Below are 22,535 nucleotides of genomic sequence, written 5' to 3'. Positions count from 1 at the left end.
AACACTTCGTGAAGTGTTGCCTATTTTCATATTCAAAATACAAACTTCACATAGATATTTTCTTGTCATTTTGAAACACACCCATGGTGATTAAATATTATTAATTATTAATAATTTCCAACACTCCCTCCATATCGACCATCATGTTCACTGAAACTCCTCATGTTATTGAATTAGACAATATTCTCGAGTGCATTAATTCGTTTTTCAAAGGAATATCGTATGGCAGAGATGATTTGTGATTCAACACATTTTAGATGCCTTATGTGGGGAAATTTCTCATCTGACAAGATAAATTTTATGGCAATTACTCCACTAGCTAACTTATGGCCAGAAGTGTAACAAGGAGAGTCGTTGAAGCCATTAGTTTTTGCTCTTGTATTCCATCCTCTTATTTAGAATATCAAAGACAATTGTACACATCTTTTTCATGCGTTATATCTTAATGATGGGATCACCATATGGGATTTATAGGAGATGGATAAAGTCTTTAACATTATCTAGGAGGCGTGTCCAAGATTATATCTAGAAGACCGACACATAAAACATTATATGTTTTTGTGTATGGGTGAATATGAGAGAAACATATGCATGTGCCGATCTGACATAATTTTTTTTACTTATGAAGTTGAGAACTACAGGCTTTATTCTTGACAAATAATCCTCAAAGTCACTTCAAACAAAATGGTTAAACATTTAATATATATATTTGAATAATCATCGTGCTTATATTTTTTTTGCGTTTGACACTTTTATTTTTTTAACCCAAAATTGTGAATCTTACAAAAATTCAAAAAATATGTTTTGACATTCATTTGGTTATAGTTTTTGTTCTAACCATGACTAAATTTTGTTTTTCAATTTTTAGACAAAAGCCAAAATCTAAAACTTTTACTTATGTGACAAGAATGTGTTTAAGCAAAGAAAATCTATCATAAATTTGTAAGGTGGTTTGGACCATTACTAACCTTGATGGATATCTCCCTTTCCACCATTTGTCAATTTCTTTCTGAAAAGTGAAGTCACACACCCTAATTAAAGGTTCATCAATTATTAATGACGAGCTTGCGATACTTTTCATAACTACAATAACTACAACAAATCTTAAACTTGAAAAAGAAATTAATAAATAGTATCATTACCATTTTAAATTAATATTATTTTTTTTAGTGAAGGTTCATTTTAGTCCCTCACAAAAATTGCAGAGGTCAGATTAGTCCTGAGAAAAAAAATCTCTATTAAATCTCTTACAAAATTTAACCGACTCATGTTAGTCTCTCTACTAATATTTTTTCAAACTGGTTTTTTTCTTACTTTTGAACTGTGACTGGACTACCAATAAAGACTCATTTTAGTCCCTCACAAAAAAGGAAGAGTCCAAATTAGTCCCTAAGAAAAAAATTCATACTTAATCTCTTACAAAATTTAACTGAGTCATGCTAGTCCGTCTTTTAATATTTTTTTCAAACGATTTTTTCCTCTTTTTAAATCGTGACTGGACTCCTATTTTACGACTGTTTTGAAATTATTTGTGAATGGATTGTAGATAAATCATCGCAATAGCACGGTGTTCTTTTTTTTGTTGGGTAGAAAGAGAGAAGAACAAAGAGCTAGGGTAATTTCATTGGAAGCTTAGAGCAACCTTCAATCCAAGGTAAAGGTGGATTCTTACTCTATAATGGTTTGTATGATGATGGGTATGGTAGAGATTAAATTAAATTCCACAACTTTATATCCATGTTTGTGTGATTAATTGAGTTTTTGAATGTGTTCATGATGTTATGGTTTATGTGTGATTTTTGTGAAATTGGTGGAATTGGTGTTTAGATATGAATGATTATATGATGCTAGTGTTAGACTTGAAAATTTGTGTCTTATAATGACTTTTTGGTATGTAAAAGATGGGTTTTTTTGGAGTTTTGAGGGAAAAAAGTTGTAGCAGAAAAATTACAGGTTTTTGGCCTCTGCAACAGCTGTAACCGAGTACACTCCTGGACGTACCCTGTTACGCAGTGTATTTTTGAGGTCTGGGGTGAAAATATGAGGTGGTAAATGGGTACGCTCCTGGCGTTACCTTGTTACCACTGCTATTGACATATTTTTATAAAACTTATAAAATTCATAACTTTTGACTCGGGTGTCCGTTTGATGCGCCGTTTGAACTTCCGAAAAGCTAAAATTATATCTTATCCAATGAAATTAAATTGAAAACCTTTTTGAAAATATTTCTGAAACTCGTGTTTTGTGGTATTTTGTGATGATGTGAAGTATGAACATTTTTGTGTGACGATGTTACCTAAACAATGTAATTATAGATGGCAGATTTTTACGATGATGATGATGCTGTTGCTGCCACTAATTATTGGCGATTGAGATGGAGGTTATTCCTCATTGTTGTTTAGTTGATGTTTTTTGCATTTTGTGATGGTGCATTATGGAGTCGCATACATTGCATTTTTACGATGGCTTGGATTGGCAAACACGTTGGCCTGGATTGGAAAAATTGCGAAGAAGGCTTATGCCTTATTGATACCTCTAATAATTGGTAAGTTGCGAATGGGGCTTATACCCTGTTGGTACCACATGCATTTGCACAGTGTCAGCTGCATTACATTTTCATAATGATGATACGATGTTGATTTGGTTGTTAATGGATGATACACTACAAAAAATTAAGTGACCTGCGGCGGTTTTTATTGAAATTAGTGGGGGTTTCTAACCTCCCCTAAATAATCTGTAGCGGTTTTTATAAATGCTGCAGTTACGTGTGTCGTAGTATTTAGCGGAGGTTTTAAGCAAACGCTGGTATTTCTGCGGAGGTTAATATCCACTGAATGGAAACCAATTTTACGGGGGTTTTAAACCCCTCTAAAAGTTATTTAAAATATTTAAAATTCATACCTTTTTTATTGTTATTATTTCAACTGACTTTGACATGATTTTATAAGGAAACATGCCATAAGTCAACCAATATCTTTTTTATAATTATTATTTTTACCCATCGTTAAAATACATAATAATCTTTGTTAAAAACAAAATTATAATAATAACGTACATGTATTCCTAAATGAAATAATACAAATTAAAATTCAATATATTATTAGGAAAAAATAATAACAACCCAGACAAAGCACTTATCTAAAGAGGGACTATGCCTATTCTATTACAGAGCTAATGAGAATGTAGAAAAGAATTACATTAATAATTAGCCATTGATTCAAACCATTTAAGAATAAAAACTGAACAACACTTCTAATGAATCTAGAAACGAATGTGCTTTGCTTGACTCATACAGAAACATATCCATTCTGCAACTAGAAAACATCATTTGATAAAGAGGGAGAAATACTATTGATTTCAAAGGAATGTAAATTTGACACCTTAAATATTCTTCTCATCCACTTTACCACTTTTCTCCATAACTAGCTCTTCTTTTTAAGCTTCCATTACCTTTAGTTTCCAAAAGCTGCTATTATATACCATAATCATCTATAAAAGAATACAACAACTTCAATATCATATACTAAAAAGTAAAAATCAATATCGAACTAAATTTAACTAATGAAAATAATGGCAGAGAATATACTTACTGTTGCCAATATTGCAATAACGATTTTGTGACATTTCTATCTTTTGATCAACCTTTACCGGTCTTTTGAAAAAAGTACAATTAGGAGCAAACAGTAGGAGTTATATCAAACCAACTAAATTGAATGATACAATAGTTATTTTCAATAAATTTATTGAGCAAGCATCTCTAGACTAGCAGTAAAATATTAATTAACAAAGTCACATCTTTTATCCTTATTAATCTAGTGAAAAATCATGTATGTACGAGTAAATTATCAATAACTAAATAATACAGAATATAATATTTGGAATTGTCTGTCTCAGACTACTGTTTGTCTCTGAAATATCCAAAAATGAATGCACTTAATCCCTTTATGGTATTTGGCCCTTGCTATAAACTATCTCTTCATAATAAACATTAATAAATCTTGGGAGTTTGTCTTAAACAAATTTCATATTAAGAGCACAATGTCAATCATTAGAAAAATGGTCCTCCAGTTAATGCATCAATAGAAAGGATACAGGGGATTCCATTGAAGACTAAAAAGAATCAAAGACTTAGGTTCCAGCCACCTACACATTCATTCAATTAATATTTCCATATTTAATAGTTTGTTTTTCTCTAAATAAAGAAAACATTACCAAATAATTAGTAAGACTATATTTTCCTTCCTTCTAAACATCAATAATCTAATAAGACAATTACTAATGAATGTTGAATTTACACAACATAGACTTCAGGTTCCTTCCTTACTTTAGGTAGCCAATAAAAGCAAATACCAAACAACAATCAACAAATAGTAATAGAAGCAATTGCCAAATTGTAAGATGCAAAGGTTGAGCCAAATATCAGAAAATGCACTCTAATTCCTTCTTGGTTTCAAAATTCATAATAAATAGGAAAAAAATTGTTTGATTACTACATTGGTAAGTAAACAGCAAACATAATTGGAAATCAACAAAACACATAGTAAATAAGGCAAAGTAAACTACAAAAAATTGAAAATGTCATTCAAATTCAGAGAGTTGGAGATAGAGAAAAAAATATATGGATAAATTGATAGTACACATCAGTTACGAATTCCGAAGACCTTACCATTATTTAATGTGCTAATCACCTTCGCAGGACCCAGCAAAACACACATTGGCACTATAGTAAACCTGAGAAAGCAAAATCAACACATAATTAGAAAGATAAAATAGCGCATCTAATTCATATTGGATGTTATGGAATTATGGAAACTGAAACCCCAAATCCCCAATTTAGAAAACCTAAAAAAAGTAACAAAAAAACAATCAATAACAAATGTAGGAAATGATAAAAAGAGAAGAAATTTAAAAATTAAAACTCTACCAACCAAAAAAGGTTAATCACAAACGCGAAGGAGGACGGAAAAATTAACAGAAAAAGAAAGATGGAAAAGAAAAATTAGAAGAGGAAAAAGTGACTCTAGCAGGAAAGATGAAATCAAACACGACGTGGAGGAAACAAGTGAGTCAAGCGTGGAGGAGAAAGGGAAAATCAAAAGAAAATGGGTGAAATTATATGTGAGTGGAAAAGGTTGAAAAGGATGAGTTCATTTCAATAAGAAGAAAATGGGATGAAATTGAACTTGGGAAAAATTTGGGAACATTTAACACAGTTATCGAAACCCCTTCCTTTAATTAATCCAAATATTTCTAAAACAGAGTTAATCTTTTTTCTTTACCAAAAAAAGAGTTAAAAATTAAAACTATAATTTTATGAAGTAATTTAGGGTCGGTTTTTAAAAACCCTGCACTTTAACCTCTTTTACTTGGCGTGTTTCCTTTTTTTAAGTAAATTGAGGCTCTTTTTTAAAACTCCTACACTTTAACCTCTTCTATTTAGTATATTTTTTGTAGTGATAATAGACTGTTGGCCGGTTAAACGATGTATTATGTTGGGAAGTAGTGAATTGTGTGTGATCTTATTTTCCTAGAAATTTTTCTGAAATAATATGAAGAACACATGTAAAAAAATTCTCAATAAAAGTTGAAGTATCAAAACACTTGATTTTGAAAATGAATGAATATAATGATGTTGATTGCAATTGAAGAGGTGATTTTTAATTTGAAATTTCATGTATATATAAGTGCAGAACTCCTCTATGAAACATGGTAAATTTTGAGACATTTTCATGAAGGTTTGCAATAGTTTAAAATAACAATGGTTCATGTAAAAACATAATTTTAAATTTTGTACAGCACTTCTTAAGTCAGTTAAAACGGTCACTTGACTTAATAAGTTCGCAGCATTTTTCAAATTTCAAATTTAAAAATACTGTTTCAGAATGTTGTAAATTGTGGCGGTTTTTGTGCTGTTATGGCAGGTAAAAATGCCACAATTTACCAAAAACTGCGTGTTTGAAAAAAATGAAAAAATTGAAAATTTGTCTAATTATTTGAACCAACTTAATGCAACATCTAATTGATTTATTCAAGTCAATAGATTATATTTGAAAGTGATTTAACATGGTTCAAACATGATAAAAAAATTATATTTAAAAGTGATTTAACATGGTTCAAATATGATTAAAAAAATTATATTTGAAAGTAATTTTAAACACAAATGGCCAATGCATGCAAGTGATTTTTTAGAGAATAATTTGAGCAATAAAATTATCAATATAATTGCATGTTTGTGTTAGAACAAGATTTGTTCTGATCAATATTCTTAGTTTTGATGATAATAAGGATATGAATTTTGTGTGAGATAATGTGGTACTCTAATACATTGCAATTTCCCTTTCAGGAAATATATAAAGAGTATGCACAAATCAGCGCTCAGAAGCTTTGTCTCAGAAGGTTCAGCATGCAACATCAGAACATGGTCTGGCAAGACATCAGAAGATGGTCAAGGCAGAATCAGAACATGGGTCTATGGAAGCATCAGAAGAACTTGAGATCAGAAGCAGAAGCACTGAAGTTCTCATGGTATCACGCTCAGAAGCACTTCAAGGTCAGAAGACAAGAAGATGCTATGCACCAAGCTGTTTGACTCTGATGATATTCAAATATTTTATTCACAAACATCAGATCAGAAAAAAAGTACAAGTGGCAGGCTACGCTGACTGACAAAAGGAACGTTGGAAGCTATTAAAGGCAACGTCAGTAGACACAGCGTGAACAAGGCTCGAGGTAGTTGACAAAAGCGTGAAACATTAAATGCAATGCTGTACGGAATACGCAAAGCATTAAATGCGCCCAACGGTCATCTTCTCAAACGCCTATAAATATGAAGTTCTGATGAGAAGCAAGGTTACCAATTCTGAACGAAATTATTCTGAAAGACTTGCTGAAACGCTGTTCAAATTCAAAGCTCAGAAACTTCATCTTCATCAAAGCTCACTACATTGCTGTTGTAATATATTAGTGAGATTAAGCTTAAACGTTAAGAGAAATATCACTGTTGTGATTATAGCTTTTAAGAAGCATTGTAAAACTCTTATTTGATTACATTAATTTGTAAGTAACTAGAGTGATCAAGTGTTGATCAGGATACTCTAGGAAGTCTTAGCTTGTGTCTAAGCAGTTGTAATTAAAGTGATCACGTGGTGGTCAGGATACTCTAAGAAAGTCTTAGCTTGTGTCTAAGCATTTGTTCCTGGAGTGATCAGGTTGTGATCAGGATACTCTAGAAGACTTAGTCGTGGGCTAAGTGGAAAACCATTGTAATCTGTTACGATTAGTGGATTAAATCCTCAGGTGAGGTAAATCACTCCGCGGGGGTGGACTGGAGTAGTTTAGTTAACAACGAACCAGGATAAAAATAACTGTGCAATTTATTTTTATCGTTCAAGTTTTTAAGACTACACTTATTCAAACCCCCCCTTTCTAAGTGTTTTTCTATCCTTCAATTGGCATCAGAGCGCCGGTTCTAAGGTGCAAGCACTTAACCGTGTTTAGAAAAGATTCAGGAAGAGAAAAACGCTTCAGTAAAAGATGGCTGGTGAAGTTCATACAAATCCAACTGCATCTACATCTGGCTCTGCTGAGCAATACAACGGTAACAGTGGTTATACTAGACCACCAGTATTTGATGGTGAAAACTTTGAATACTGGAAAGATAAACTGGAAAGTTACTTTCTTGGTCTAGATGCTGATCTATGGGATCTTCTGTTGGATGGTTACAAACATCCTGTTAAAGCTACTGGTATAAGGCTCACGAGAAGCGAAATGACTGATGATCAAAAGAAAGATTTCAAAAATCATCACAAATGCAGGACTGTTTTGCTGAATGCTATCTCTCATGCTGAGTATGAGAAGATATCTAACAGGGAAACGACCAATGACATATATGAGTCATTGAAAATGACTCATGAAGGAAATGCTCAAGTCAAGGAGACTAAAGCTCTTGCTCTAATCCAGAAGTATGAAGCCTTCAAGATGGAGGATGATGAAGACATTGAAAAGATGTTTTCAAGATTTCAAACTCTGACTGCTGGATTGAGAGTTCTCGACAAAGGCTACACCAAGGCTGATCATGTAAAGAAGATCATCAGAAGTTTGCCCAGAAGATGGGGCCCAATGGTGACTGCATTCAAGATTGCGAAGAATCTGAATGAAGTTTCTTTGGAAGAGCTGATCAGTGCCCTGAGGAGTCATGAGATTGAACTTGACGCTAATGAACCTCAGAAGAAAGGTAAGTCTATTGCTTTAAAATCTAATGTTAAAAAATGCACTAACGCTTTTCAGGCTAGAGAAGAAGATCCTGAAGAATCAGAATCTGAAGAAGAAGATGAACTGTCCATGATCTCTAGAAGGGTAAATCAACTCTGGAAGAGCAAGCAAAGGAAGTTCAGAGGCTTCAGAAGTTCAAAGAGATTTGAACAAGGAGAATCTTCTGGTAACAGAAGATCTGACAAAAAGAAGGCTGTCTGCTATGAGTGCAATGAACCTGGACATTACAAGAATGAGTGTCCGAAACTTCAGAAGGAGAATCCCAAGAAGAAGTTTCATAAGAAGAAAGGTCTTATGGCAACATGGGATGATTCTGAATCAGAATCGGGATCAGACTCTGAAGGAGAGCAGGCAAACTTTGCGCTGATGGCGACAGAAGATGATGGATCAGAATCTACATCAGAATCAGATTCTGAAGAGGTATTTTCTGAACTATCTAGAGAAGGGTTAGTTTCCAGTCTAACAGAGCTTCTTGAATTAAAAGCTCATCTTAGTATCAAATACAAAAAGCTGAAAAAGCAATTTGAATTTGAAACTAAGAAGCTTGAGTTGGAAAATTCTGAATTAAAAGAAAAAGTTTTAAAATTATCCAATAATGTTGGATCTCCTTCTGATTCAGAAAAATCCACTCCCAGTCTGAATCATATTCTGAAAGAATATGATTTAAGTTTCAGGAAGTTCTTATCTAGAAGTATTGGCAGAAGTCAGCTAGCTTCTATGATATATGCTGTGTCTGGGAACAAGAGAGTTGGCATTGGTTATGAGGGTGAAATCCCATACAAGCTTGAATCTGTGGATGATATGAAAATATCATACAAGCCTCTGTATAACCAATTTAAATTTGGCCACTCCCATGATATTAAGCACACATCACATGCACAAAGTTTTCACATAACACACACCAAGAAGCATGTGACACATCCTAAGAAATATCATGCTGACAAACCTAAAGAATATCATGCTGTTCCTCCTGTTAAATATTTTTCTAAACCCAAGTTCAATCAGAACTTGAGGAGAACTAACAAGAAAGGACCCAAGAAATTGTGGGTACCTAAGGAGAAGATAATTTCTGTTGCAGATATCCTTGGCGGCAAAGAGGACAGAAAGAAAAATGTCATGGTACCTGGACTCTGGGTGCTCGCGACACATGACGGGAAGAAGGTCTACATTCCAAGACCTGGTGCTTAAACCAGGTGGAGAAGTCAAGTTTGGAGGAGATCAGAAGGGCAAAATCATTGGCTCTGGAACCATAAGTCTTGGTAACTCTCCTTCCATAACTAATGTACTTCTTGTTGAAGGATTAACGCATAACTTATTGTCCATAAGTCAATTAAGTGACAATGGTTATGATATAATCTTCAATCAAAAGTCTTGTAAGGCTGTAAGTCAGAAGGATGGCTCAATCCTATTTACAGGCAAGAAGAAGAACAACATTTATAAGATTGATCTTTCTGATCTTGAGAAGCAGAAGGTGACTTGTCTTATGTCTGTTTCTGAAGAGCAATGGGTCTGGCACAGAAGATTAGGACATGCTAGTTTGAGAAAGATTTCTCAGATTAACAAACTAAATCTGGTCAGAGGACTCCCAAATCTGAAATACAAATCAGATGCTCTTTGTGAAGCATGTCAGAAGGGCAAGTTCTCCAGACCTGCATTCAAGTCTAAGAATGTTGTTTCTACCTCAAGGCCGTTAGAACTCTTGCACATTGATCTGTTTGGCCCAGTCAAAACAGCATCTGTCAGAGGGAAGAAATATGGATTAGTCATCGTTGATGATTATAGCCGCTGGACATGGGTAAAGTTCTTGAAACACAAGGATGAGTCTCATTCAGTGTTCTTTGAATTCTGCACTCAGATTCAATCTGAGAAAGAGTGTAAAATCATAAAGGTCAGAAGTGATCATGGTGGCGAATTTGAGAACAGATTCTTTGAGGAGTTCTTCAAAGAAAATGGTATTGCCCATGATTTCTCTTGCCCCAGAACTCCACAGCAAAATGGAGTTGTAGAGCGAAAGAATAGGACTCTACAAGAAATGGCCAGAACCATAATCAATGAAACCAATATGGCTAAGCATTTCTGGGCAGAAGCAATAAACACTGCGTGTTATATTCAGAATAGAATCTCTATAAGACCTATTCTAAATAAGACTCCTTATGAATTGTGGAAGAACAGAAAGCCCAACATTTCATATTTCCATCCTTTTGGATGTGTATGTTTTATTCTGAATACTAAAGATCATCTTGGTAAGTTTGATTCCAAAGCACAAAAATGTTTCCTTCTTGGATATTCTGAACGCTCTAAAGGCTACAGAGTATACAATACTGAAACATTGATTGTAGAAGAATCAATCAATATCAGGTTTGATGATAAGCTTGGTCTTGAAAAACCAAAGCAGTTTGAGATTTTGCAGATTTTGATATTGATATATCAGAAGTTGAAGAATCAAGAAGCAAAGCTGCAGAAGCTGGCAGTCTCAGAAGCAATGGATCAGAAGATCAAGTTGCTGCATCTTTAGAGAATCTTAGGATTTCTGAAGAACCAACTATCAGAAGATCACCTAGACTTGCCTCAGCTCATTCAGAAGATGTGATCCTTGGGAAGAAAGATGATCCTATCAAAACAAGATCATTCCTTAAGAATGACAATCAGAAGCAGTGATCAGAATCAGAAGGCGTAAAGTCTATTCATATTTTACAGCTGTCATCTATTATCTGATGGTGAACACGTGTCTGTACGGTTAGTACAAAGCGTGCAGTTGAAAAGACGCCGACCTAGGTAACTGTGTTAAATCATTTCATTTACTGTGTTTTCCCTCCTAATGTCATTTCTCATTAAATGCATAATGATTTCTTTTTTTTAAATCTTTTAAATAACCCGCTTCATCTTCATTCCCTCTTTTTCTCTCTTTCTCTCTCTTTTGTGCATCCCCTTCGTTGCATTTCTTTTCAAACCCTAGTTTTTGATTTGATCTCAAAGCATAATCATCATGAACTCATCTTCTTGTTCATCAAATTCAAAAGAAAGGCTCACTTCTACACAGATCCTTTTACGCAAATATGAGTTTGCTCCATTGAAAACATGCTTAATACCCACGAAAGAACTGGAAGTTCTATGTGAATCAGCTGTGGACATCAACAACCTAAAAGCAAATGGCTTTAAGTGTGATGCAAGAATCTTTGAGCAAGGATGGTCTAAATATCTTGATAGATTGGTTGGTCCAATTTATCCTGAACTTGTGAAGGATTTCTGGGTACATGCAACGGTTACCCCAACTGCCATCATTTCATTCGTGCTAGGGCATGAAGTGTTTATCACTGAAAAGCTCATCAGGAAGCTGTACAATGTGAATGATGAAGAAGGTTGGTCTGGTTTTCGACATGCATCAGTTGATTGGTCTAAAGTTGAACAACAAATCTCTCAGACTTTTGGAATTGACTCTAATAACACAGGCACCTTAAGGCCGTTTTATAAAGTATGGGCTGAGATTATTCTGGGTTCTCTTCACCATAGAAAGAGGATGCTCTCCTCTTCCTACATCAGTCCGGATCACAAGTACACTCTTTTCTGCATTGGCAAAAAGACTGAGATCAACATCTCTCATATTCTGTTTGAGAATCTGAAGACTTCTATCTTTGAGTCAAGAGAAGACGAAAGGGCGAAGTACCCTCATATTCCAAGAACGACTATTCCTTTTGGAAGAATGATTTCAGACATTCTGATTGAAAGCAAAGTGTTGGACTCCATCAGAAAACTCAATGCGTCCCATTTTCTTGGAGTAGTTCAAGGTCCCATTTTCAATGGTGTGGATTTGTTCAGACTGGAACTCATTCAAAATGTACCTTCTGTGTGCACAAGCTTTCCTGACATTCTGTCAAGAAGAGTTGTTGTTGAAGGTTTTGCCTCTTTGTTTCAAAAAGAACTGCATCAGGTTGTCAAGCTTTACCTGGAAGATTGTGTTAGGAAGCAATCAGATATTGATCCTGCTTGGATCCGTGGCAGAGTACTTCCGTCCAAGGCTGATCTTCTGAAGAAGGATCAGAAGGAACTAAAGGCTAGGCTAAAAAGAAAATCCCGAGAAGATGAGGCTAAGAAAGCCAAGAAGTTGAGAGTCACCTATGATCCTGACAAGGTGGACTCTGAAGAACGAAGAGATAAAAGGATTAGAGATTCCTTTCGCAGAACCAGATCTTCTTCTTCTGTACAAATCTCCAGGCAGGTTTTTACTCCACCTCCTTCTGTCCCTAAACCATCTTTCCAATCACCTCCATCTGAACCAAAAGTAAACTTCACCTTACCAAATCCTTCTCCATCATCCTTCTCCTCTCCCATTCTAAACCCCACACCTTTAAGTATTCTTCCCCCAACTCCTTCTAATAAATCTCTCTCACCAATTCCCTTTACAAATACTCCATCCTCTTCTTAACCTATCCTTTCTGATATTCCATCCTCATCAATCATTCTTTCAGATATCCCTTCTTCCTCATCCACCGCACCTCCACCTTCTATATCCTATCCCTTACCTACTAGAAAATCCAAACCCTACTGTCTTCTCTACCCTGACTACAAATTCACCTTCAATCCGCCTGAACCTGAACCCTATACCTACCTGGAACTTTTCAGACATGAGGTGATTAGCAGTCTAGACCTTCTGAAGGATGCATTTCTAAATGGTCTGGATGATGTTTCTACAAGAAATCTCTGGAGAAGATTTCGCAAGGATTTTCAAGTAGAAGCAATGGGAGTACAGAAAAGACTAGTGGCTGCTGCCCCTGGTTACCCTGGTTACCTTCTGGAGGGTGATAATGGTATATACTACCATCCTCTCAGAAATTGTGTTGCTGCTGAGGAGAAGCCCTTTGTGGATGAATTGGAAGTAGCAAGACTGGCTGCTGCATTGGAAGTCAACCCTTGCAGGGAGATTGTGGTCTGGATACCTCAATATCCAGTTCTGCTCGGGGATTTCAAGACCCTCTTTGACTTTCTGAGGGAAAACCCTTCTAAGGAAGACCCAAGCTTGGTCATTCCAGAAGTTGTTGACCCACCAGAAGTTGAAGGTCCTTCTGCTCCCAGGAATCTAGCTGTCATTCTTCAGGCACTTGAGAATGGAGATTCTGAGATTCCTGCTGCAGAATATGGAGATGCTTCTATGCAAGAAGCAGATGTAGAAGATCATGTTGCTGAATCAGTTCCTGTTGAGGAAATCCCTGCAAATGATCTATCTATGGAAGCTACAGATCACAATGCTATTCCTGTGGTTAGAAGCGGTGAAGCTTCTTCTGATGAATCTTCTCGTCTTGCAAGGACTCTGGAAGATATTCAGAAGAAACAGGATGAGCAAAGCTCAGTCAATGATGAGTTTAGAGCTTTCATGGAGAGGCAAGATGGATACAACAATGTGGTTCAAGAGATGCTGGCTAAGATCCTGTCAAGGCTAGGGCCGTCCTAGATTGAGTCTATGTTGTTTTTTGCTTTTTTGCTTTTGCTGCATCTGTTTTTGTGCATCTTGTCTTCCTTCTCTTCGTGTACTTCTGTACCTGTTGTTTGAACTTCAATGAAATCATCCTTTTTCCTCCGTGTGTTTCTTTTTGTTTGTATTTGAATCTTTTCTGTTTTTTGATGATATGACAAAAAGGGGGAGAAAATATATGATAAATGATCTGATTAATATTATCAGTTACCGAGTAAAAAGGCTCCACATTTACTAACAGAGTGGCAATAATAGACTCCATAGTATCAGGGCACATTTAAAGACCAAGACCACAAAGTGGCAATAATAGACTCACTTTCTCTTGATATATAGCTAGCTATCCTAGAGACTGAGGTGAGTCTCTATCACGTTAACCTCAAATCAAATTTTTACTTGGGGATAGAGAAGGGGTATGGACCCTTAGATGGACACGACCTCATAGACATATAATAAAATCTTGAGCACGATCTCGAAATTAAATTATTCCCAGAGTATCGATCTCAGGATTTCAGGATTTAGCACAACACCATAACATGTAAAATATAACAAAAAGCCACGAAAACTAATATATACATTGCCTAGCCGGAACTACAAGTTCTACATATTGAACAAAAGCATGCCAGAAGAGTAATAAAACACACACATATACTATCTCACTTATTTACTTTAACAATATTTCACAACTCAAGACATATTGATTATATGAGGTAACTGTAAGGCTTAAAGAGCTGGAAAAACATTGTAGAGAAGGAGCCCCCCTTGACCATATACGATTGGGACCAATTACCATGTGAATATTTATTAACCTTCACCTTTTAGACAAGTCTTCATTGATGGAAGTTAGATATATAACATATCATGAAGTGTAATCAGTTGCATTCACCTTACTTAGTCAAGAACCATCTTTTTATCTCCCTTGAGATCATATGGCAAATATAATTTTCCAGCAACTGAAGCACTTGCCATATATGTGTTTTCCTTTTCTTGCCCTAATTGTTGTTAGGTTTTGTTAGATTTTCTCCCAATTGTATTTATTATGGCTACAAACTAATGGACCAATAAATGGACATTATGCTAAACAAATTAAATATGTCACCTTTGGGGTCTTTGGGGTCGAAAAAGATTGATCGTAAAATCATATAGTACTATCTTTCTAATCGTTGTCAAGTGTTAACATTAGGTATATATAGTACTAATGTTGTCCATATCTATTTTGGAAAATTTTATTAAAAGGAAACAATTGTATTTGGGGAGGGAGTCGTAGCAAATAACATGTGCATGCAGCAAGCATACTAGTAGAAGTTATAACTCAGTACGTGAACAATTGTTCTCCATCTTGATCTCTACGTGAAATAATTCACATGGACATGGCACTAAATTTAATGCAAATTTATGTACACTTGATCTAGAAGGTACGTCTTTCTTTTTGTCTCTAGAAGGTGTATCTTTCTTTTTGTTTTTATGTTCTTTCTCCTTCATCCATATTAACTTTACAGTTTGGAAATGGAGCCCGAACTTTTACCATCAAGTGATATAGTGGAGCAGCTAGTAGTATGGATAAGGTTCTCAGGACTTTCTATTGAATACTATGATCACAGGGTTTTCACACTAGTCGGAAATAGGATAGACAAAACAGTTAAGGTAGACAAAAACATGTTCTTAAGAGAAAGAGTAAAATATGCAAAGGATGTGCATCTAAGTAGATCTATGCTAGTTTACTATGTGTGAGGTATTATATACCTTAAAACATGATTTTATCTTTTCATTTAGTAAATTATTAAGTTTATTTTAAGGCACTTTTGATGTATCTAAGTAAGTTGTGAAGAGCACAATAGGTGCTATCATTTGTGAGTTTTTATGTGTTTGTTACATGTGTATGGATGACTTTTGATAAATTCTGGCACGATAGTATTGGAGCAACATCTTAACCCCAACTCTGAGATGGGAGTAGGATGCAATGAAGGATGTAGAGAATGGATGTTCACAAGGATGCATGGAAGGATGTAGAGAATGGATGTTCACAACTTTAGGGCATACGTGGTATCAACCAGAAAATCATAGTGCATTTGATTCAAAAAGTAAATGAGATAAAATCAAGGCGCTAGAAGACAAAATACTGTGCAATAGTACAACCTCTACAGCGCACAGTTTTTCTCCGTGCAGCGCTGGGTTGTTACAAGGCACCGCCACTCTTTTCCTACGCCACTACCTACCACAAGACGCTTTCTCTCCCACGTGTTGTTTGTACCTTGTTCAACAATTGTACGAAAAAGGAGAATTGGAGGTAAACTTGTTACTCCCTCTGTCCCAAAATAAGTGTCACATTTACTTTTTAGATTCATTGAATATTTAATGTATCTGGTCTGTATAGAGACCAGATACATTAAATATTCAATGAATCTAAAAAGTAAATGTGACACTTATTTTGGGACGGAGGGAGTAATTCTTATGGGCCAAACATTTTGAATATTCAAAAGCCTGTGATCTAAAACACCCCAAAACCCTAGATGAATTTGACTATAAAAGGACCTCTTGGAGGAAATGCAAAGAGGTTCAGACTCAGAGAGAAACACTTGGTAGAGATTGGTGAGAAAGTAAATTGAATCATAGTGGAGAACTTCTTATCTCTTCAATTCAAATATAAACTACAAATATCTGGCGAGATAGAGCTCGTATCTTGTTGATTGAATATTGCAAGAAGACAAATAAGTTGCTCTTAAGTTTTCATTTCTTTTTTACTATGTGTTTGAGAACGTCTAGCTTAGGAGTCAGTATTGATGTATGCACTGAGTTCATCATGAGCTAAAACTATTTTATGTTAAACAATATGAAGTTAATATAAAGTGGTGTTTTGTGATATTTCATGTGGTGTGAGTGCTTTATTTTATCATGTATTTTATTATCATAAATCTGATTATTTGGCTAATCATCTTAGAAAAGGATAAAAGCTTGTTCTTATGAGGAATCTAGCAACAATTGGAACTCATGATAAATATAATTGAAAATAATAGGAATATTCACTAGATTAGCTAATTTAGGCATAAAGAGCTACAATCATATAGGACATTTGGAATGAAACCGGATATGCATTAAAGTTAAATATGGGGCTTAGGAATTTGTCTCATTGATTTCTGGTATGTGTAAGAATACACCATAAGATCACATTATAACCTCATATGGAACAATATACCACATCATGTGCATAAAATAGAAAAATTATACTAATGGATCATTGCCCAACATATTCTCAATTATTGATTTCACTTAGTTAGACTATAGTCATTTCTGCCACTATTTACTTTTAAAAAATGAACATGTGACAACCATCAACTATTGTTATTTTTGCTCATGATCATTTATAAAGGATAGTTTCCTAAATCAATCTAAGATGTTTCCACTCCTTGTGGGTTCGACATCCTTACTAATATATCACTTGCTAATTTAAAAGATCATGTATACTTGCATGTGACACCATACGTTTTTATGCAATGATTTTTTGGTGTCGTTGTCGAGGAGTGTGTCAAATGATATTTTGATTTTGTATAAAAACACTATTTCTTTTTGTGAAAAGAGCATTGGAGCTTCTGACATTTTTTGTAATCTGGTGACACAACAGGTGCTAAGATGTTGCATGCCCAAAATGTTAAATCCAGTATACAAATGAGATCCTTAGCCAGAAAGAACACTCAAAGTGCTAAGGAGATTTCAAGCTACTAGCCACTTACTAGGAAGTCCTCCACCTTTTCTTTTTTTTTTTTGGTGACTTAGAAGAGGAACCATTTAAAGAGGAAGGTGTCATGGTAGACAACAACATTATTGGTATTGCCAATGATATGGAAAGAAACATTAGGGGTTATGTTGAATTTGATCCCAATGTTATGAAAACCGGGATTATAAGACTAGAGATCACAGTGGCGCGGTTTGAATTCAACCATATCATGTTTCAAATGTTGCAATAGATTAATATTCAGGGGTCACCAATGAAGATCCACATTTGCACTTAAGGAAATTGTTGGCCTAGCTAGCAACTTCAAAATACCTGACATTTATGATGATGCTTTTAGGCTCGGGTTATTTTTATTCTCTTTAAGGGGTAAAGCCCAGAGCTGGCTAAATTCTCTAGAGCCCAATTCTATAGCCACATGGAATGCTTTAGCTAAAAAAAATTAGCTAAATATTTTTCTCCTGTCAAGAATGCTAAGATAAGAAATGTAATTACTTCATTTAGATGAGGAGATTATGAGTCATTGTTTGATGATTGGGAAACATTTAAAGAGATATTGAAGCAATGTCCCCACCATGGGATGCCAAGATTAGTTTCATCCTCACGAAACATGGTGGATGCATATAGTGGTGGAGCTTTGCTATCTAAATCTTATGAAGAAGCTTACAAATTAATTAAGAGTATTCCGACCAATATTTTCCAATGGCCAGTTACAACAATTACTCTCATCTTCATTCAAAAGAAGCAAGTTGATGTTCATGAAGTCACTGAGACCATATCATTTGCTGCTCTAGTGGATGAGGTTCACCAAATGATGAAAAACATGATGACAAGTCATGACGTGCCAGCAATTGAGCATGTCAAAGTTGTAACTTGAACATCAGAGGTTTCCTATGTCTGTTGTAGGGGAGCTCATTTATTTGAAGAGTGCTCAATAATTCCAGTTTCTGTTAATTATGTGGGAAATAACAAGTTCAACAATCCCTACAACAACACTTACAATCATGGGTGGTGTAATCATTCAAACTTCTTATGGATTAACACTTAAAACAAAATCAAGCCTTAAGCACCTCAAGTTCCACCTAGTTTTTTTGCGCAAAATTATGTTGTGGCTAATCAGGGGAATAACCAGTTGTAAACTATTTTGAAGTCCTTCGTACAAGAAACCAAAAACTTGTTTCAAGCTCAAGGAGTAAGCATTAAAATCTTGGAGAATCAAGTCGGGTAGATTGCTTCAGATCTGAATTCTAAAACTTTGGGAGCACTTCTAAGCTCCACTGAAACTTCAACATTTACATTTGGTACCAAGCGTATTGAAACATGCAAGGTTATTAAATTAAGAAATGGAAAAGAATGTGAAAGACCAACATAAATAAGAGAATACCCACAAAGGAAAATATGACTACCCCTGATATATTAGGAATAGGAGAATCAGAACCTATTGAGATAACACCATTGGCAGAGCTTACAAAGGAGAATGTGCAAAATAAGTAATGCACTATAAAAACTTCTAGCATGACTTCTGATCTAGAAAAATAGTCAACTAACATGCCAGATATTGACATACCACCTGTAACACCCCAATTCTACCCAGGCATATAGGTACAAATATCAGAGTATAAAAATTAAATTCATAAAAACAATTAGGGCATTACACTTAAGTAACCACATAACCAAACATAACATACTCGCAAAAGATGCGTAACACAAATAATCAAAGAGGACGGATATTCATAAACACCTGAATGTATTCACACTTATATAAATGCATCGGTAACAAAATATCCACAACATTCCTCCAAAATACATCGCATGAGAAGGTATCCAAAATACATAATACGAATGCATCTAAAGGATCAAATATACATCAAAAGGATCCTATAAGCATTATCTACAAAATAAGTGTTCGATCCCCCCTAGGTGTTACGTATCACGAGCGGACGACACCAAAACGGACGACTACAAAGAGAGCACCTACACTTGCGGATCACCTGCACATTACCCACGAGTAGGTAACATTAAGGCAGAAGGGTGAGAATATAATTCATAATGAAAGCATGATCAATATAGTAATGCCCAAAAATATCATTAAGAATCATATAACAAGATAATCCAACAAGTCAACCACAGTCAATATATAAGTAATGCGGTACATGATTGATAACATAATTATAAAGACTGACGATGATGAATGAGACTCGACTATGCGTATGCATGTGGTACCAAATCCGGAGTAAAACTCCTCCTTGTCATTATGACAAAAACACCTGCCAAGCATTATGCTGGGACTTTATTCCACTCAGGAAGCCCGCAGGCTGTCGTCATCGAGCACGCAGCTCCCACTGATGACCTCTTGCCACTCAGGCTAATATACCATTACCGAGCATTAAGCTCCTACTGGTAACCATGCCCGCAGGCCATCTGTTAACAGCATTCCGCCATTAACATATTGAAATGTTATGTTGTGCATACAAACGACTCGATTACACAACAACAACAATAATATAACTCGGTCACATATCCACATCACACCGGTTATATTAATCCACACGGATACATCACCAAAATTGTCACTCAGGCGTTCAAATTCAAACAGCACACATATACCGTCAAAACATACTTGATTAGCAAATATCATTTCACAAAATACATTTATGAAAAATTCATTCAACCACCAATACACTCATCTTTATCATAAAGCATGCTCAATAAGCTTCATAACGATTCGAATGGCACATAGAAACGACCTCCGGTTCAAAAGATAGAGCAAAACAAAGTTTGGAAAAACAAGTTCCAGCACTGGCCGCTTAGCGGGTCGCAACTGGTCGCTTAGCGAACATTCCAGTAGCAAAATGAAAAAAATTCAAGAAGCTCCGCTTAGCGGCGCACTAGCGGTTTCTGCGAAATTTCCAAAAATATCTTCTTCCGCTTAGCGGACCCAGGGCCGCTTAGCGAACCTGCGAAAACTCAGAAAAACCAGTCCTGCAACAGACCTGCTAAACCCAAATCAACCATCCCAAAACCTCATGTGAACTTCCCTACACCTCCTACACAATCCATACATGCCATATATTCATGCTAACAACCAATGATTCATGGTTCATTCACTAAATGTAAAATAACCTAATAATTCCTTCATCAATAATAAAACATGGAGAAATGTAAAGCAACCATGATCAATGAAGATATCTATCTTCATACAACACATACACATCACAAAATCATATTCATAACTTCAAAACTCACAAAACTCATAACCTAACATTTTTGGCAAAAGCATAGAAAATGTTCAAGAACAAGAACAAAAACAAACTACAAGGATCATACAATCAAGATAAACTATATTCATCCCCCTTACCTTGGTTGGATTCTTGGCTCTAGCTTGGTTTGGATTCTACAACTCTCTTCTTCTCTTCTCTTCACAAGTTTCTTTCTTTCTCTCCAAAATATCTCTCTTTCTTTCTATATCAAAATATCTCTTTTTCTCTCTATATCTCTTTCTATTTCTCTACTTCTCATTTTCACCCACTTAACTCTCATTAATTCTAATTTTGGCCCAAATGTCACTAAACATTAATTCTAACCAATTAACACCCAAAACCTAATAATTACACACATGGAAAGTAATAATTAAAATATTAGTATAATTAATATTTACCGACTGACTCGACTCAAAAACGGTAAAATTAGGAAAATGTAGCAAACATCACAACTAATCAGAAAAACACATTTACGGGCGTTACAACCCTCCCCCACTTAAAAGATTTTCGTCCTCGAAAATAAAAATTTACCTGCTACAAACAACTCAGGATAGGAGTCTCGCATCTTACTCTCCAATTCCCAGGTCATACTCTCACCTGCCGCACTTAACCATACGACTTTCACCAAGACGATCTCCTTGCCTCGCAAAGTCTTAGTCTCACGATCCTCAATACGCACTGGCATCGTCTCAACCGTCAGGTTCTCACGCACTTGCACATCATCCATCTGAATCACATGGGACGGATCCGCAATGTATCTCCTCAACTGAGACACATGGAATACATCGTGCAGATTAGCAAGACTTGGCGGTAACGCCACCCGATACGCAACTTTTCCAACTCGCTCCGATATCTGATAAGGACCAATAAAACGCGGAGTAAGCTTCCTCGATTTCAAAGCTCGTCTAACACCCGTCATAGGCGTAACTCTTAAGAATACATGATCACCCGCTTGGAATTCCAAATCTTTCCTTCGCCTGTCATGATAACTCTTTTGCCTACTCTGTGAACTTCTCATCTTCTCACGAATAAATTTCACCTTCTCTGTAGTCTCTCTTACTATTTCAGGTCCGAGTACCACACTCTCGCCCGATTCAAACCAACACAATGGAGTTCTACACTTACGACCATATAGCGCTTCAAAAGGTGCCATTCCGATACTAGGATGAAAACTGTTGTTGTAAGTGAATTCTATCAACGGAAGATAAGTATCCCACGAACCTCCCTTCTTTAGAACACACGCCCTCAACAAGTCTTCTAACGACTGAATAGTCCTTTCGGTCTGACCGTCTGTCTGAGGATGATAAGCCGAACTCAACCTCAACTTAGAACCTAGAGCCTCTTTCAAACCTTTCCAAAAATCTGATGTGAACCTTGGATCTCTATCCGACACAATACTCAATGGTATACCATGTAGTTTCACAATCACTTTGATATAAATCTCAGCTAACTTCGCAACTGGAAAAGTGATGTTAATAGGAATAAAGTGAGCAGACTTTGTCAACCTATCAACAATCACCCAAACCGCATCGAAGCCTCTCACAGTATTTGGTAAACTCGTCACAAAGTCCATAGAAATACTATCCCATTTCCACTCTGGAATATTCAACGGTTGCAACAACCCTGCAGGACGCTGATGTTCCACCTTCGACTTCTGACATACCAATCACGCATATACAAACTGAGCCACATCTCTTTTCAAACCAGACCACCAAAAGATCTTCTTCAAATCCTGATACATCTTATTGGCTCCCGGATGAATACTCAAACTGCTTCTATGACCTTCCTCTAAAATCATCTTCTTCAGCTCGGA

At 35.7% G+C, this 22,535-nt stretch overlaps 1 long non-coding RNA gene across 1 annotated transcript; it reads right to left on the bottom strand.

The window, feature by feature from the left end:
- Positions 1–2,902: 2,902 nt before the first annotated feature.
- Positions 2,903–4,144, bottom strand: LOC131620531 (uncharacterized). Its single transcript, XR_009289170.1, has 3 exons — positions 4,093–4,144; positions 3,591–3,652; positions 2,903–3,489 (listed from the first exon to the last, which is right to left on the bottom strand). It is a non-coding gene; the product is annotated as an uncharacterized LOC131620531 (long non-coding RNA).
- Between the last annotated feature and the right edge of the window lie 18,391 nt (positions 4,145–22,535).

Source organism: Vicia villosa, linkage group LG1, assembly GCF_029867415.1.
Source record: "Vicia villosa cultivar HV-30 ecotype Madison, WI linkage group LG1, Vvil1.0, whole genome shotgun sequence".
Taxonomy (NCBI): domain Eukaryota; kingdom Viridiplantae; phylum Streptophyta; class Magnoliopsida; order Fabales; family Fabaceae; genus Vicia; species Vicia villosa.
Note: the sequence above shows the minus strand (reverse complement) of the source record. Positions and strands in the feature narration are given on the sequence as shown.